The 18,341-nt window shown below is 45.9% G+C and overlaps 1 long non-coding RNA gene across 1 annotated transcript in view; it reads right to left on the reverse strand.

Annotated features, from left to right (window-relative positions):
* The window catches only part of LOC137640475 (uncharacterized), a 93,519-nt gene extending 75,688 nt beyond the window's left edge, over positions 1-17,831 (reverse strand). Inside the window, exon 1 of the long non-coding RNA XR_011044359.1 lies at positions 17,715-17,831. This is a non-coding gene — a long non-coding RNA (uncharacterized lncRNA). The remainder of the gene's footprint in view (positions 1-17,714) is intronic.
* Positions 17,832-18,341: the final 510 nt, after the last annotated feature.

The following is an 18,341-nucleotide window of genomic DNA, read 5'->3' on the forward strand; positions in this document are numbered from 1 at the left end:
AACCTCCGCTGGCTCTCGCAGTGCCGAAGACGGCAGTTGTCGTACGGCTTGACTGGGAGCGCTGGCAGAAGAAGTAGGGAATCTAGCAGGATTAACTGGGCTAAGGACTCTCTGTTTCGCCCTTTTAACAGGAACAACATCGAAATTGTCTTCCGAAGGATCAGGATCTCGGCTACTCGAACCGGGAGAGGGAGAGCGAGACTGCACATCCCGGTTCCACCCTCTCTTCATTGGTCTTGATTCGTAACGCCAATTACGTCTGGGAGAACGATCAGGGGAAGACACAAACGTATCCGACACGCCTTTCCTACGGCGGTCAAGAGCAGCCTGGGAGATCGCAACAGGACTGTCTGAGGCGACGACTGACCGAGGATAAAGCACCTCTCACCCCCTTTCGGCTTTCGACGTACCTTCTCCCTTGGTCCTGGGAGCTTGGTAGAGGTCTAGACCTAGGGGTATGACAGATTCGATCAGTCGCCACCTCCACTGCACTTTCACAAGCACTAATTTCACTTACACCCTTACCTTTAAAGGCCTCCAATTGAGCTTTAATGGCCTCTAATTCAGCAGCTAATTTAGCATACCCAGGGTCATCCGTAGGCACAGATCCTGTAGAAGGGGCAGGAGTTACTACATTCGGGGAAGGAATAACTTCCAAAGAGGTTACAAGCAAAGGGTCAATAGATAAATCTAAGCTAGGCTCACTAGCAGACTTAGACTTTGATTTAGCTCTTCTAACTCTATCAATCTCAAGTTTGCGCACATAGCGCTTCATAGCTAACCAATTATCATCACTTAAAACCTCGCATTCCTTGCACTTATTATCTAAAGCACATTCAAACCCCCTGCAACCCATACAGATAGTGTGAGGGTCAACCGACACTTTCGGCAACCTCACCTAGCAAATATCATTCGCACAAATACGATAATGAATTTTTTCACTCATGATAAGAAAGGAAAAAAGACAAAAAACAAAAAACAAACACGATTGCCAAATCCCAACACAGTGTACTTCACCAAAAACGAAGTTCAAAAAGGCGATGAAGGGAAAGCGATCCGAAAAAACTCTGAATGGCGGACCAACGATGTTGTCGACCCGGCCGGCAGAGATAATCTGAGGAATAGAAAACGGGAATGATTCCAAGTACCACCCTGTAAGGGTTGTTAACCATCTAACCACACAACCACCATAAGGCGGTTGCCGCGATTTTCGATTAAATTCTGCCGCAGACTGAGACTCAGCTATATATATATATATATATAACTGCCAGGTAAGTACTATTCATAAAAATATTCTTTACCAAATGGTCCAACTCGGGCGTTGTAAAGAATATTTTAGCTGCTGCAAATGCGGACCTTCTAGTTGCATCCACCAAGCCAGAGAAGTCCCCCTGGGAGGAGGCAGAAACTCCCAAAGAGGGGGCTTCTCCGGTTACGTAGAGCCTATACCTCTTCTTAATAAGCTTCGACAGAGGATAGGCGAAAGTTGCTTTCCCGAGTTCTCTCTGACCTTCAACCAATACAGTATTCTATATCACGAAGCGAATGTTTAGCAGCCTTGGAAAAAATGAGCTTCGGGAGAAGAGGATCAAAATTCTTCTTCTCATCAGGAAGAAGGAAGCAGGCGACCTGGGAGCGGCTGCTACGAAGTACTGTAATCTGGGTACATGTCGAGAAGGTAGCGTAAAAATTTTGAATAACATGAGAGAGGGATAGAGTCCGCTTCTAAGTCCTCCTCGTCATCCGAAGAGATAGGCGACAGAGACGGTTCTTGATTCGACTCATTATTCTTCGTACATTGTTAGTTTTCTTTCATCCAGTTCATCAGCTCTTGCAACTGTCGACGTAACGGAATTAGATTCTCGTCTTCTTGAGTTGAAGTCGAAGCAACTGGGGTCGTGGATTTCGACACAATCGCCACCAGAGGTTTCGCGCCAGTCAAATTATCTGTCGCATGCGAAGTCGAAGGAAAAGTTTCGACAGCTTGATGAGTCGAAGATCTCGAAGAACTCAGAATCGGTCGCTCCACAACCGAGTCGAAGGCAGCTGTCACTGTCGTAAGAATACGAGGCGAAGTCCATGTAGCTACTTGACGGGTGAGAGTTATCTACTTCTCTGTTCCTCTTCACAGGGGGCGGAGATAGCACCTCTTCAGTCGAACGTCTCTTCAACGGACATGAGACTGAAGAATCATGCCACTTACGACGTCTAACCGGTGACGAATCACTCGACTGTGTCGATAACTGATTACCGAACGACACACCTTTCCAATGGTATTTAGTCGAATCCTGCGGTCGCACCACAGGATCAACGGAGGAAGCGACTGTCTGTGGACAAACCCCGACAGTCTCCCTTGGACCTCTGGTATGTCTTCTCCCCGAGGCGGGGGAGCGGGACAGTGACCTTCGTTTAGGAAAACTATCGGGACAATCAGCCACCCCTTCAGATTGCACTGCACTGACACTTCTCACTTTCCTAGAAGTCTTTCCTATAAAAGACTTTACAGATAAACCTAACTGCATCACCGTATTAGCTAATACTTCAAATTTCTTTTCAAATTTAGACTCGAAGCTGGCAATGGTGTTAGGAGAAACTCCCCGGGAAGTTGGCAAAGGAGTTACAGGAGTAAGAGTACTCAAGATCGGAGACATAATAAGAGGAGAAGGAGAAGGAATAGGAGCAGGAGCTTCGATAGAAGAAGCCAAAGAAGCTAAACTAGTCTTACTTTCAGCTCTGAGAGCCGCCTTCCTCTTCCTATCATTAATTATCTTCCCCGAGTGAGAAACAAAAACTTTCCACTATTGTTCACTCCAATCCTTACATTCATCACAAGTAGATTCTCTAGAGCACTCACAACCCGTACACTTAATGCACTTAGTGTGCGAATCATAAATTACAGTGATACCTCGGTAGTCGAACGACTCTATACTCGAACAATTCGGAGTTCGACCAAAATTTTCGAGAAATTTTTGCTGCGGTGCTCGACCAAAAATTCGGTACTCGACCAGCCGAACACGTGACGACCGCATGGGCTTTGTGATGATCGCGCCATCTCGGCCACTCTCGCTTGTTCGGGAAGCATCAGTTCTCTCGAGAGCGTCACTCAGACAACGCGCGATCAGCATTCGTTGTGATTTAGTGATTTTCAGTGCTTTTAATTGCTTTTTTAGCTTTCATAATGAGTCCCAAGAAAGTAATGAGTGTTAAGGGGAAGGAGAAGAGGAAAACAGTGCGAACAACGATCGAGTTGAAGAAGGAAATTACAGTATAGCGAAATATGAGAATGGTGTACGAGTGTCCGATTTAGCGGTAGAATACGGAATGGCGAAGTCGACCATTTCTACGTTTTAAAGCATAAAGAAATGATTAAGAAGGCGAATGTTGCAACGGGAGTTACGGCGGTAACTAAGCAAAGGCCACAAGTGATTGAGGAGATGGAAAAGTTGCTTTTAATATTTATTAAAGAAAAACAGTTGGCCGGGGAAAGTGTTAGTGAAGCGTTCATTTGTGAAAAAGCGTTGCATATCTATGAAGAATTAGTGAAGAAAAGTCCGAGTACCAGTGAAAGTGATTCATTTACATTTAAAGCGAGCAGGGGTTGGTTTGAAAAGTTTCGTAATAGAACAGGTATTCATTGTGTTACTAGGCATGGGGAGGCAGCTAGTTCGGATCAAATTGCAGCCGATAAATACGTGGGGGAATTCGATCGGTACATAAATGAACAAAATTTGATCGCACAACAAGTCTTTAATTGTGATGAGACTGGGTTATTTTGGAAGAAAATGCCAGCCAATACGTACATTACCAAGGACGAGACGAAGATGCCAGGTCACAAGCCAATGAAAGATAGGCTAACATTGTTGCTGTGTGCAAATGCAAGTGGCGATTGCAAGATCAAACCCTTGTTAGTGTACCACTCGGACAACCCCCGGGTGTTCAAACGAAATAATATTTGTAAAAGTGCACTACCAGTTATGTGGCGCTCGAACACTAAATCTTGGGTCACAAGACAATTCTTTACTGAGTGGATAAACGAAGTGTTTGCCCCCCAGGTTAAGGCTTACCTCATTGAAAAGAGCTTGCCAATGAAATGTCTTCTGGTTATGGACAATGCTCCTGCACATCCTCCAGGTCTCGAGGATGACTTGAAAGAAGAATACAGCTTTATCAAAATCAAATTCTTGCCCCCCAATACTACTCCCATACTCCAGCCCATGGACCAACAGGTCATTTCAAACTTCAAAAAACTCTATACCAAGGCCCTTTTCAGAAAGTGTTTTGAAGTGACCAGTGACACGAAGTTGACCCTAAAGGAATTCTGGAAGGAACACTTCAGCATCCTCAACTCTGTTAACATGATTGACCAAGCTTGGCGAGGTGTGACCTATAGGACATTGAACTCTGCCTGGCGTAAGCTGTGGCCATCATGTGTCACAGAGAGGGAGTTTGAAGGTTTCCAACCAGAGGCGGGTCCAAGCACTGCTACCCCTGTAATTTCTGATGACACTGATGTCGTTGAGGAAATTGTTGTCATGGGCAGGAGTTTGGGGCTTGAGGTCGACAAGGATGATATTGATGAGCTTGTAGAAAGCCATTCTACCGAGTTGACTGTGGAGGAATTGTTGCACCTGCAACAACAACAGCAGCAGGATCTGATTGTGGAGCAGGAATCTTCAGAAGAGGATGAGGTAAGGGAGGATGTTCCAAGTTCTCTCATCAATGAAATTTGTTCCAAGTGGGCAGATGTGCAGGCTTTTGCTGAAAAATACCACCCAGAAATTGCAGTAGCAAACCGGGCAGTGCATATGTTTAATGATAGTGTCATGTATCATTTTCGAAGAATACTGCAGAGGAGGAAGAAACAATTAACAATAGACCAGTTTTTCACAAAAGAAAAGAAAGCTGCTACATCAAAGCCTGTTTCTCCTCCAAAGAAGAGACAAAGAAGAGAAGAAACCCCTGAAATAGATCTGCCCACCCTTTCATTGGAGAGAGAAACAACTCCTGAAGGAGAACTACCCCGCCACATCATGGAAGGGGACTCTCCTTCCAAGCAGTAACCTCCCCCTTCCATCCTCTCCACATCCATTCCTGTATGCCATCGAACCGCTGCTCAAAGGTATGTTCACTACAGTACAGAAAATGGTTTAAAATTGTTTTATTTTAGTACAGTAAATGGTTTAAAATTGTTTTATAGGATTTTCTGACCAATTTCATACACATTTAGATAATTATTGTTGTTTAGGTACACGTTTTATTAATATTTTGGGCCTGTTCGAGTGCTTGGGAACGGAATAGAATATATACCATTATTTCTTATGGGGAAAAAAAATTCGGTACTCGAACAAATCGGAGGTCGAACACGGATCTCGAACGGATTATGGTCGAGTACCGAGGTATCACTGTAATTCAAATAACCTAGTTTTGCACCCTCCGGCACAAAACCTAACTACTGAAGGACTAGAGTCCGACATAATGGTAAGACCACAAAATTGCAGAAAAGAAATTCAGCTTCAATCCTACAAACACGGAGTTGAATACTTCACCGATATCGGAGAGATAGTACTTCCCAACAAACGAAGAAAAAGTCTGCACCGACCACCAATGTTCACCAGAAGCCGGCAGATAACGAATTGATGTTACCTGGACAGTTGTACCTCGAGTGGAGGGAGATGACAGTCACCTACATCAGCGATGGTGGTGCCACCGCGGTAGTTTTGAATCTATTGTCTGCCATTCGTAGGGAACCTACAGCTGTATAATTGTTTGGTAAGACACTGCAATAAAAGTACAGTATACATCCTTCAGATCCACTGAAAGAAAGAAGTCTTTCTATGATGAAATTCTTCAAACGTAATCCACTCCAACATCCCTCCTACTTCTGTCCACAAAGCCAGGGTTCTAGAGGAAGTTGGGAGAACAGATGAGTACTCTATCAGCAAAAGAGAAAAGGGGGAATGCATAAGGCTGAAGAAGGCGGTAGTAAGTAACCATCCTGAAGGACTCACCTCTATGCTTCTGCTATATTGTCTACGATGCCTGACATCTTTAAATCAATCAATCAATTATGGCACGACAAGCGATTTCTGATGTAAGAAAAGAGGGGGTTGAACACTGCAAAGCGTAACCCTCTTCTTCCTTTCTTCCACAGCCCTCCTGCCTGAAAGAAACAGGTAGGGTAACTTGAAGAACTGCTTGCCCCAGTTCCTTTCGGGATGTTGTGGTCTGTCCTGCTAGATACTTCTGGGATAACATGTCTGGCCAAGGGATGGCCCGATGCCCTTGAAGAACACCTAAGTACTGCCTAATAACGGAGGCCAAACCCCAGGAAAACAGATTCTTGGTAAACTCCATCCAACCGTCGCACCCTTGAAAGTGAGCACGGGCATCAGTCAAACATACTGATCTGGAATGTCTCCCTCTAATGGTATCGATTCAAGGTCCGATGCCTTAAGGGAAGACAAAATCTGAATACCATCTTATCAATTCTTGAAAAGGGCATAACAGGTTACTCGGTGAATCATCCACCCCACCCTTGAATACGATTCTTCTGTCCTAAGGACAGACCTGACCATGTAATCATGTACTAAAGGCAGCCCGGGAACACCGGCAATAGATGGGAAAAGATTCCTGGAACTAATGTGGCAGAAATGGGAGGAGTACTCATACTCTTCCTCTGCTAGAAGGAGTGGAGGGATGGATCTGTGCTAACATGGGAGAAGATCCCTCTGCACCCGACTCTTGATCTTCCAGTGTGGGACTACGAACAGGGAAAGCTTCGAATGGTGCAATCTTCTTAACTTGCTCTACCAAACTATTGTGCATTGAAGGAGGTGCAGGATCCCATTGTCCCTGCAAAGAGAATGCCAAAGCTCCTTTAACCTGGGGCAACAAGCGTCCAAGTTCGTAACTCCTGGCCAGCACCTTGGTCACTGGATAGCTGGGGAATCCGATTCAAAATTCCAAGAGGCCGCAGAGAGGGTACATGACACAGGATCCCAAGCCCAACACACAATGCAGTACTCTAGTACTGTATATATCTCTAGATCCCGTAGAGAGAGTTCACTGAAGAAGCCTGGGGATCTGTCAAAAACCTCTTGGAGAGCACCCTGGAGGCGACATTCTTCGTTGATCCCTTCTCAAAAGACAACGACTGCACAGAATGATGACTAAGGGGAGGGGGAGAGCTGATGAATGGGACAGAGTAACCCGCTTGGAGAACTTTGACTGTCCATGGTTTGGACTTGTGGCACTCCCATCTCTGCCACCTGTGCCTCAGGAATTCTCCTACCAGTGGTATTGTGCGAGAAATGCCCCATAGTGGGGGAACTGTCCATGTCTTGCAGCCCTCCCTATCCTTCCATGTGCCTTCCTGTCATGAAAGGGTTGTCTGGCATGAGAAGTCTTCTTGGTGGTGGCCTGCCAAGAATATTACTTAGACGTCTTATTATATGTGCCTGCCTGCAAAGTGGTGACATTTTCGGCGCAGCTGGTGCCAAAGGGGGAGGATGGAATATTACGACTCTGTGGAGAAGGGAGCCCTGACTCGCCTTCCTTCAACACTCTGCTACCGCATCAATATTCTTGGTACCAATCAGAGAAGAGTAGATCAATGAGTTGTGAAGACGGAGAGCTTTCCTCATTGGCACCTGCCACTGGAACTTGGAGAATACGGCATCTCGTCTCTTTAAGATTCAGTTGGTCCACTGGTTTGCTGCGTTATAGCTAAAGAACTCAACTCCCCTGGCCCCAAAAAGCAGAACATTCTTAAATGCTATTCACTTCTCTGGATCCGACAGGTCTTTGTTGTCGGCCAGGTAACCCGAAGTGTCAGACCAGTAGTCCATCCGTGTAGAGGTTTGCAATATGGCCTTTGCAAACTCTCCAAGTTAGCTGTGTCTGCAGCTGAAAACCTCAATGACTGAGCTGCCAACTTCTCCAGTGTCATGCTTTAGACTAAGCTGACACTGCCGGATCTAATGGCAGAGGCAAAGGCTCATCATTCCAGATTTTATAATAATTTCTCTACCTGTGTGAGAACAACCTCTCGTTGACCCAGAAGGGACGACAAGCTCTTAACTGTGAGGTCCACAAGGAACCTCAGGGTGAGTGAACTCAGCATGCTAGGCAGTGGCGGCTCACGGCTAAAATTATTAGGGGTGCTGCTCCAGAAAATTTGAAGCCTTTGTTTTAATACTGTGTACACTACTGTAATAGGAAATAAATAGGTTTAAGAAAATTTATTAAGAAACTTGATAGAATCTTAAAAGAACAAAATAAAAAATTTTTTAATGACTATATCCTAAATTGTCACTGATTAAGCTTGATTCACTCATTTAAAAATGAAAGCCATTCTTCCTCTTTTAATTTGTGAAAAATTTTATTTTCCTTAGTAAAATAAATTTTTGAATATACTTACCCGATGATCATGTAGCTGTCAACTCTGTTGCCCGACAGAAAAAACCTAAGGTCGGGATACGCCAGCGATCGCTATACAGGTGGGGGTGTACAACAACAGCGCCATCTGTCGAGTAGGTACTCAGGTACTTCTTGTCAACAAGAACCAATTTTCTCCTCGGTCCACTGGGTCTCTATGGGGAGGAAGGGAGGGTCCTTAAATTCATGATCATCGGGTAAGTATATTCAAAAATTTATTTTACTAAGGAAAATAACATTTTTCAATATTAATCTTACCCGATGATCATGTAGCTGATTCACACCCAGGGGGGTAGGTGGAGACCAGCATACATGTTAACATTAGAAGCTAAGTATCCCGTATTTCATTTTAGCAGTTATTCAAAATAACAAACATAAAATAAATAAGTACCTGGTAAGGAAGTCGACTTGAACAATTACTCTGCCTTTTTAAGTACGTCTTCCTTACTGAGCCTAGCGATCCTCTTAGGATGCTGAGAGACTCCTAGGTGCTGAAGTATGAAGGGCTGCAACCCATACTAAAGGACCTCATCACAACCTCTAATCTAGGCGCTTCTCAAGAAAGAATTTGACCACCCGCCAAATCAACCAGGATGCGAAAGGCTTCTTAGCCTTCCGTACAACCCAAAAACAACAATAAAAAGCATTTCAAGAGAAAGATTAAAAAAGGTTATGGGATTATGGGAATGTAGTGGTTGAGCCCTCACCTACTACTGCACTCGCTGCTACGAATGGTCCCAGGGTGTAGCAGTTCTCGTAAAGAGACTGGACATCTTTAAGGTAAAATGATGCGAACACTGACTTGCTTCTCCAATAGGTTGCATCCATTACACTCTGCAGAGAACGGTTCTGTTTGAAGGCCACTGAAGTAGCGACAGCTTTAACTTCATGTGTTCTTACCTTCAGCAAAGCAAGGTCTTCCTCCTTCAGATGAGAATGGGCCTCTCTAATCAAAAGCCTGATGTAATAAGAAACTGCGTTCTTAGACATCGGTAAAGTAGGTTTCTTAATAGAACACCATAAAGCTTCTGATTGTCCTCGTAATGGCTTTGTACGTCTTAAATAGTACTTAAGAGCTCTTACTGGGCATAGTACTCTCTCTTGTTCGTTTCCAACCAAGTTGGACAGGCTTGGGATCTCGAACGACTTGGGCCAAGGACGAGAAGGAAGCTCGTTTTTAGCTAAAAAACCAAGCTGTAAGGAACATGTAGCCGTTTCAGATGTAAAACCTATGTTCCTGCTGAAGGCGTGAATCTCACTGACTCTTTTAGCTGTTGCTAAGCAAACGAGGAAAAGAGTCTTCAAGGTGAGATCTTTAAAAGAGGCTGATTGAAGCGGTTCGAACCTTGCTGACATCAGGAACCTTAAAACCACGTCTAGGTTCCAACCTGGTGTGGCTAACCGACGCTCCTTTGAGGTCTCAAAAGACTTAAGGAGGTCCTGTAGATCTTTGTTGGTGGAAAGATCTAAGCCTCTGTGTCGGAAGACTGCTGCCAACATGCTTCTGTAACCTTTGATCGTAGGAGCTGATAGGGATCTTACATTCCTTAGATGTAAAAGGAAGTCAGCTATCTGCGTTACAGAGGTACTGGTTGAGGAAACTGAATTCGCCTTGCACCAGCTTCGGAAGACTTCCCATTTTGACTGGTAGACCTTGAGAGTGGATGTCCTCCTTGCTCTGGCAATCGCTCTGGCTGCCTCCTTCGAAAAGCCTCTAGCTCTTGAGAGTCTTTCGATAGTCTGAAGGCAGTCAGACGAAGAGCGTGGAGGTTTGGGTGTACCTTCTTTACGTGCGGCTGCCGCAGAAGGTCCACTCTTAGAGGAAGAGTCCTGGGAACGTCCACTAGCCATTGCAGTACCTCAGTGAACCATTCTCTCGCGGGCCAGAGGGGAGCAACCAACGTCAACCGTGTCCCTTCGTGAGAGGCGAACTTCTGCAGTACCTTGTTGACAATCTTGAACGGAGGGAACGCATACGGGTCTAGATGGGACCAATCCAGAAGAAAGGCATCTACGTGAACTGCTGCTGGGTCCGGAAACGGTGAGCAATAATTTGGGAGCCTCTTGGTCATCGAGGTAGCGAACAGATCTATGGTGGGCTGACCCCACAGGGCCCATAGTCTGCTGCAAACATTCTTGTGAAGGGTCCACTCTGTGGGGATGACCTGACCCTTCCGGCTGAGGCGGTCTGCCATGACATTCATGTCGCCTTGAATGAACCTCGTTACCAGCGATATCTTTCGATCTCTTGACCAGGTGAGGAGGTCCCTTGCGATCTCGAACAACTTCCTCGAATGAGTCCCTCCTTGCTTGGAGATGTACGCCAAGGCTGTAGTGTTGTCGGAGTTCACCTCCACCACCTTGCCTAGAAGGAGGGACTTGAAGTTTCTCAAGGCCAGATGAACTGCCAATAGCTCCTTGCAGTTGATGTGAAGTGTTCTTTGATCCGGATTCCATGTGCCCGAGCATTCCCGTCCGTCCAGTGTCGCACCCCAGCCCGTGTCCGATGCGTCCGAGAAGAGAAGGTGGTCGGGGGTCTGAACAGCTAACGGAAGACCTTCCTTGAGAAGAATGCTGTCCTTCCACCACATCAGGGCAGACTTCATCTCTTCGGATATAGGAACTGAGACCGCTTCTAGCGTCCTGTCCTTTCTCCAGTGAGCAGCTAGATGATACTGAAGGGGGCGGAGGTGGAGTCTCCCTAACGCGATGAACTGGGCCAGCGATGAAAGCGTCCCTGTTAGACTCATCCACTGCCTGACTGAACATCGGTTCCTTCTCAGCATGCTCTGGATGCATTCTTGGGCTTGACTGATTCTGGGGGCCGACGGAAAAGCCCGAAAAGCTCGACTCTGAATCTCCATACCTAGATAGACAATAGTTTGGGATGGGACGAGTTGGGACTTCTCTATATTGACCAGGAGACCCAATTCCTTGGTCAGATCCATAGTCCATTTGAGAGTCTCCAGACAGCGACGACTTGACGGAGCTCTTAAAAGCCAGTCGTCCAAATAGAGGGAGGCTCTGATGTCTGCCAAATGCAGGAATTTGGCAATATTCCTCATCAGTTTGGTAAACACAAGAGGTGCCGTGCTTAGGCCAAAGCACAGGGCTTGGAACTGGTAAACGACCTTTCCAAAGACGAACCTTAGGAAAGGTTGGGAGTCTGGATGGACGGGGACGTGAAAGTACGCGTCTTTTAGGTCCAACGAGACTATCCAGTCTTCCTTCCTGACCGATGCTAGCACCGACTTCGTCGTCTCCATGGTGAACGTCTGCTTGGTGACAAAAGCATTGAGAGCACTGACGTCCAGCACCGGTCTCCACCCTCCTGTCTTCTTCGCTACCAGGAAGAGACGGTTGTAGAAGCCCGGGGATTGATGGTCCCGGACTATGACTACCGCTCCCTTTTGTAGCAAGAGAGACACCTCTTGCTGTAAAGCTAGCCTCTTGTCCTCCTCCTTGTAGTTGGGAGAGAGGTTGATGGGAGTAGTTGCTAGAGGGGGATTGCGCAAGAACGGAATCCTGTACCCCTCTCTTAGCAACTTCACAGACTGAGCGTCTGCACCTCTGTTCTCCCAAGCCTGCCAGTAGTTCTTGAGCCTGGCTCCCACTGCTGTCTGGAGAGGTAGGCAGTCAGACTCTGCCTTTTGAGGACTTGGAACCCTTCTTCTTTTTGCCACGTTGACTGTCGGCACGCGTACCTCCTCTGCTGGAGGTTCTGCCACGAAAGGGCGGGATGAACCTAGACGCTGGTGTGTCCATCCTAGGTCTAGGCACGGAAGGTAAAGCTGTGACTTTACGTGCGGAAGACGCCACCAGGTCATGGGTATCCTTCTGGATCAACGAGGCAGCAATCCCCTTGATCAGCTCTTCCGGAAAGAGACACTTGGAAAGCGGAGCAAACATCAACTCCGACTTCTGGCATGGTGTGATCCCCGCAGACAAGAAGGAGCAAAGGTGATCTCGCTTCTTAAGCACTCCGGACACGTACGAAGCCGCAAGCTCGCCAGACCCATCCCGAATGGCTTTGTCCATGCTTGACATGATAAGCATGGCAGAGTCCTTATCCGAAGGGGAGGTCTTTCTGCTTAACGCTCCCAAACACCAGTCCAGGAAGTTGAAGATCTCAAAAGCACGAAAAACTCCCTTCAACAGATGGTCCATGTCCGAAAAGGTCCAGCAAATCTTGGAACGTCTCATAGCCAGCCTGCGGGGAGAGTCAACCAGACTTGAGAAGTCGCCCTGGGCAGAGGCAGGAACTCCCAAGCCGGGTTCCTCTCCCGTGGCATACCAGACGCTAGATTTGGAAGCAAGCTTGGTAGGTGGAAAGATGAAGGCAGTCTTCCCCAGTTGCTTCTTGGATTGCAACCACTCTCCCAGTACCCTCAAAGCTCTCTTGGATGAGCGCGCAAGTACGAGTTTCGTAAAGGCAGGAGCTGCAGACTGCATGCCTAAAGCGAACTCAGAGGGAGGTGAGCGCGGGGTTGCAGACACAAACTGGTCCGGATACAACTCCCTAAACAGGGCAAGGACTTTCCTAAAGTCTAAGGAGGGAGGCGTAGACTTGGGTTCTTCTATGTCGGAGTGCGGATCGTCCAAATGCGCAGCTTCGTCGTCATCAGATACTCCTTCATCCGAATGCTGAGGAGGAAGTGGCAAAGGCGGAGCAGACAGCTGAACGGCTGAATCCGGCAGCACGGGTGCATGCGTAGCTGCACTGGATCCAACATCATGCCGCTGCTGGTCAGACTGAGAGCTGGCAACAACAAAAGCGGAGTGCTGGTGCGTGGGAGGGACTGCCGTGGGTTGCGGAGACTGCCGCATTGCGTCAAAACACGGCAGCTTGACAGCACCTTCCCACTGCTGATGCGGTAGCTCACGCATGTCAACGGAGGGTGCCGCATGTCGGCTAACGTCAACATGCGTCTGGCAGGGTCGACTGCGCATCAGTGGTGGAGCTCTCACAGGCGGAGTGTGGGAGCAGGCAGCCGCAGTATCTGCTGAGCGCACAACCGTGGCAGGTTGTAGGTTAACAGGTGCAGTGTCAACCTTCTCAGCACGATACTCCTGCATGAAGGAAGCAAGCTGAGACTGCATAGTCTGCAGCATAGACCACTTAGGGTCTACCGTGGTTGGTGCGGCAACTGACGGAGTGATTGCCTGCTGCGGAACCACTCTACCTCTCTTGGGAGGTGTGCAGTCTTCGGAAGACTGCGGCGAGTCCGAACTGACCCAGTGGCTACACCAGGGCCGTTGGACTCGCTCGGAAGGGACCTTACGCTTGAGAGGTCGTGAGACCTTGGTCCAACGTTTCTTCCTAGAAACTTCTTCCACAGACGAGGAATGAATGGGCTCACTCGTCTGTTTGTGGATGGGACGATCTCTGCAAGATGCCTCCGCAACCACTGAGGGTACATCCGTACGCTGATCAAGGCCTGTCGAACCCTTTGGTCCTTCGACATTGCTTCTCCCCTGGGCTTGGGAGCTTGCAAGAGGTCCCGGACTGGGAGGACGACTGGCACGAACAGATGCACCCTCATGCGTAACACTGACACTGACACTTTTCACCGCACTTGCACTCACTACACTTCCCACTGCACTTTTTTCTTTCAACTCTTTGACATCGGCCAAAAGTTGATTCCGGTCATTAGCTAATGACTCCACTCTGTCACCAAGAGCCTGAATGGCACGCATCATGTCCGCCATCGAGGGTTGAGCACTAGTAGCAGGGTCGGGAGTCACCACTACAGGGGAAGGAATAGGTTGAGGGGCATGGGGAGAGGAAAAATCAAACGAGCGAGAAGAACTCCTCCTGATCCTATCCTTCTCTAGCCTACGTGCATTCTTAAGGAATTCATTAAAATCGAATTCCGAAAGCCCAGCGCATTCCTCACATCGATCTTCCAATTGACAGGATTTACCCCTACAATTGGAACAAACGGTGTGAGGATCTATAGAGGCCTTCGGAAGACGCCTAGAACAGTCCCTAGCGCTACACTGCCTGTACTTAGGGACTTGAGAATGGTCAGACATCTTGAATTCTTGAATTAGCCAAGGGGGGAATCCAAAATCTATCAAAGTTCATCAACAATTAATCCAAAACTAATCAAAAAGCTTGATAAGCTAATGATAATAACTCCTGAACAGCGAAAGCTAATATCTAGAGCGAATACATCACCAAAAGCGTGAAAACAACTCCAGAAACAACAGCGTATCCAAGTAGGTCTTGCCGGTGGCACGACAGAGGAAAAATTGGTTCTTGTTGACAAGAAGTACCTGAGTACCTACTCGACAGATGGCGCTGTTGTTGTACACCCCCACCTGTATAGCGATCGCTGGCGTATCCTGACCTTAGGTTTTTTCTGTCGGGCAACAGAGTTGACAGCTACATGATCATCGGGTAAGATTAATATTGAAAAAAGATAAATAATTTTCTCCTTGATTTCTGGATGACAACTGAGATAAGTTTTCTCAATTGAAAGCACTACTAGTGCATTACGCCTTTCCAAATTCATAATGCTTCTTAGAAAAGTTTTTATCACTTTTAGTGTTGAAAAGCAGCGTTCTGCCTATGACATAGCCATGAGGATTGTCAAGAGCACCAAAAAGAAAATTAATAAAATAGAATAGCTGGAAGAATGATCTAACTCTAACCCAACACACACACACACAGTAAAAAAAAAAAAAAAAAAAAAACAACAGTCAAACATCTTGTTGCTAAAACTGTGAAGTCCACAGTTTGATACATACAAAGATTTATTTTATCATTTTCATAAACTGAAGGATGATTATTTACATTAAATCTAAGGATTATATATTGCATAAGTATAAAGGAAAAAATAAAGAAAAATTATATTGAATCTTATCAATAATATAATGTGAAAATAGGGGCTGCTGAAGTTCCACAGTGCCTATACACGAGCCGCCACTGGTGCTGGTTAAATGCAGCATGCTGAGCCAACTCAGCACGCACACTCACCCTGGGGGCATGTGTCCTAAGCTGAAACTCAGGCGAGAACAAATCTCCAGAACCTCAAGTGGGTGAGGAACTCTGGAGCATGTTTCCTCTAGCGGCATAAGACTGACTGGAAGGGACTCCCCTCCAGGGGTCCTAAGCTGAAACTCAGGCGAGAACAAATCTCCAGAACCTCAAGTGGGTGAGGAACTCTGGAGCATGTTTCCTCTAGCGGCATAAGACTGACTGGAAGGGACTCCCCTCCAGGGGTCCTAAGCTGAAACTCAGGCGAGAACAAATCTCCAGAACCTCAAGTGGGTGAGGAACTCTGGAGCATGTTTCCTCTAGTGGCATAAGACTGACCGGAAGGGACTCCCCTCCAGGGGTCCAGGGAGTGCCGAGGATAACTCCTGCGGAGGCAGATGTGTTCTTCCACTGTGCCTCTAGCGTTAACACCTCCAAGAGCCATTCCTTAGTGGGGGAACCTAAAAGCCCCAAGGAAGGTCAAAGATGATGCAGAGCGTCAAAAGAGCTAGACTCCCTTCGAGGGGATGCCGCTACCGCTTCGATAGGGGAAACAACAGTCTTCCAGACTAGAAGGTTGTCCCGGGGTTAAATGACAATCGCTCTTGTCCCCTCGGCATCTGGAGGAACCTGAACAGGATGCGGCAGGTAGGAGAGTCAGAGCCGCAAGAAAAAGGAGTCAAGGTTTCTTTGACTTTGAGGATGAACCCTAAGGTGAAGAACCCATTTCAGATTTCTTCTTTCTATGTCTATTGTACCGCTCCCACTGGAAACATGACCACTCCCAACAATCGCACAAAGAGCAAAGCTGGTGCGGATCCGTCTCCTTGGCCGACATAAAGGTACGGCAGGAGTGGCCTGTCAAGCCGGGACAAACACGCATGATTGCAGATTATTATTATTATTACTATTACTTGCTAAGCTAAAACCCTTGTTGGAAAAGCAGTATGCTATAAGGCCAGGGGCTCCAACAGGGAAAACAGCCCTGTGAGGAAAGAAAACAAGGATAAATAACATATTTTAAGAACAGTTAACATTAAAATAAATATTTCCTATTCAAACTATGAAAACTTTAATAAAGCACAATGAAGAGAATTAAGACAGAATAGTGTGCCTGAGAGTACCCTCAAGCAAGATAACTCTAACCCAAGACAGTGGAAGACCATGGTACAGAGACTATGGCACTACCCAAGACTAGAGAACAATGGTTTGATTTTGGATTGTCCTTCTCCTAGAAGATCTTCAAGAACACACACACCCTGAATAAGGAATTAATACAGTTATTACAGCCTGTGAATTAGGTAAGGTATACCGGGAGAGAGCGATGTGAACACCTGTATTCAAATGCAGCCAACTGGGTAAGAGTACAAGCGGGGTAGTTGGTCCACCCGCCACTAACCAGCATTAAAGTTTCTTTGGATGAAGCAGCCTACACCGAGTCAATATCTCAAAAGGTAAAGTACAAAAGGGGTTGTATGTATAATAGCGGCCACCTATATGTTTGATTATGGCTAACTTAGAATACAGTAGTGTGAGGGGGGAGGAGGGTCGCAGGGGGCCGTTAGCCCCCCCGTTAGGTAAGTAGGTAAGGACACGGCTTTTAGGTTAGGGGGGAAAGTTCCGGTTAGCTGATGTCCATTCTTAATTCGCATAGGAAGAACTGGCCGCTGATATACAAAGGCTCCTACGAAAGTTTGTATTTGTGAAGGAACAAATGGGAACTTTTGCAAAGTCAAAATTAAACCATTTGTCATTGGAAAGGGAAAAGTGAATTGTATTCTTTTTAATACAATAATTATAGGCAAAGCTAAAATAACCCCCACCTTCCTCGGCATGTTCTTACAGTCGAGAACCTCAGTCACCTCCCCTAGGATCATTTGGTGGATATGTCCGCTGTTCTACAAAGTATCCCAACCAATTGAAATATTGTTATTTTTCTTTAAAATAAAAATCCGTTAAAGTAAAATAACATAGATGATTATATTCAAAATAATTCTAATTCAAAATTTAAACTATATCTTTGCGTTTTCTTTTAAGGTAGCTTCTATCCTACCTCATGCAACCTCATTTGCCTTACCTAGCACCAATAATTGGACCATATAATATATTTGTATTACCGTATGGCTACGCAACTATAATTTTGGCCTGCATACATTCCCAAGCAGGTCATGCAGGCTGACATATCGAAACTTATAATTCGAGATCCCATGACTCGTGGCCTGCAGCTGCAGTACAATTCTTGGTCTGTTTAAGCTTACCAAACACTAATTTATTACTTTATTCTTCTTTTACTTACATTCACACATTCTTTATTCATTCATATAGTTTCGTAGACTTCGTAAAATATGTTACTTTAAAAAAAAAAAACATAAAATAAGCCTCGCACTTCGATTCCACATTGACTCGTCAAAATTGTAAACAATACTGAAACACATGGCTCCTCTAAGTCCCTACCTGATCACTCTGCAAAACAAAATTTTGGAAAACAGTCTATAATACACATGAAAATAGGATATCGAGTCCTTAATCCTTAAATTTTCAGGTTTAGAAGAGCATCATAAATTTGCAATTCACATTAAACAAAATCAACATTGTAAACATTACTGAACATATGGCTCCCCTCAGTCCCTAACTGATCTGCAAAACAAATTTTTAGAAAACAGTCTACAAAATACGAAAATAGGATATCAAATCCTTAATCCTCAAATCCTTAGAGATCTGGAATGAGGAGTAGAAGAGTGGGTACCAGGATTAATTTGAGAAGAGAAAATGACATTATGGTAGTTAACGATTGTAGTATACCTGAACACGTAGGGGAGCTTTAGGATGCTATATTAAATATCGAAGGAGTAAATCCATGTATGCCCCTAGAAATAAAAATTGGAAAACAATCTACAATATACAAAAATAGGATATCAGAGAT

The sequence above is a fragment of the Palaemon carinicauda genome, chromosome 5 (assembly GCF_036898095.1).
Source record: "Palaemon carinicauda isolate YSFRI2023 chromosome 5, ASM3689809v2, whole genome shotgun sequence".
Lineage (NCBI taxonomy): Eukaryota > Metazoa > Arthropoda > Malacostraca > Decapoda > Palaemonidae > Palaemon > Palaemon carinicauda.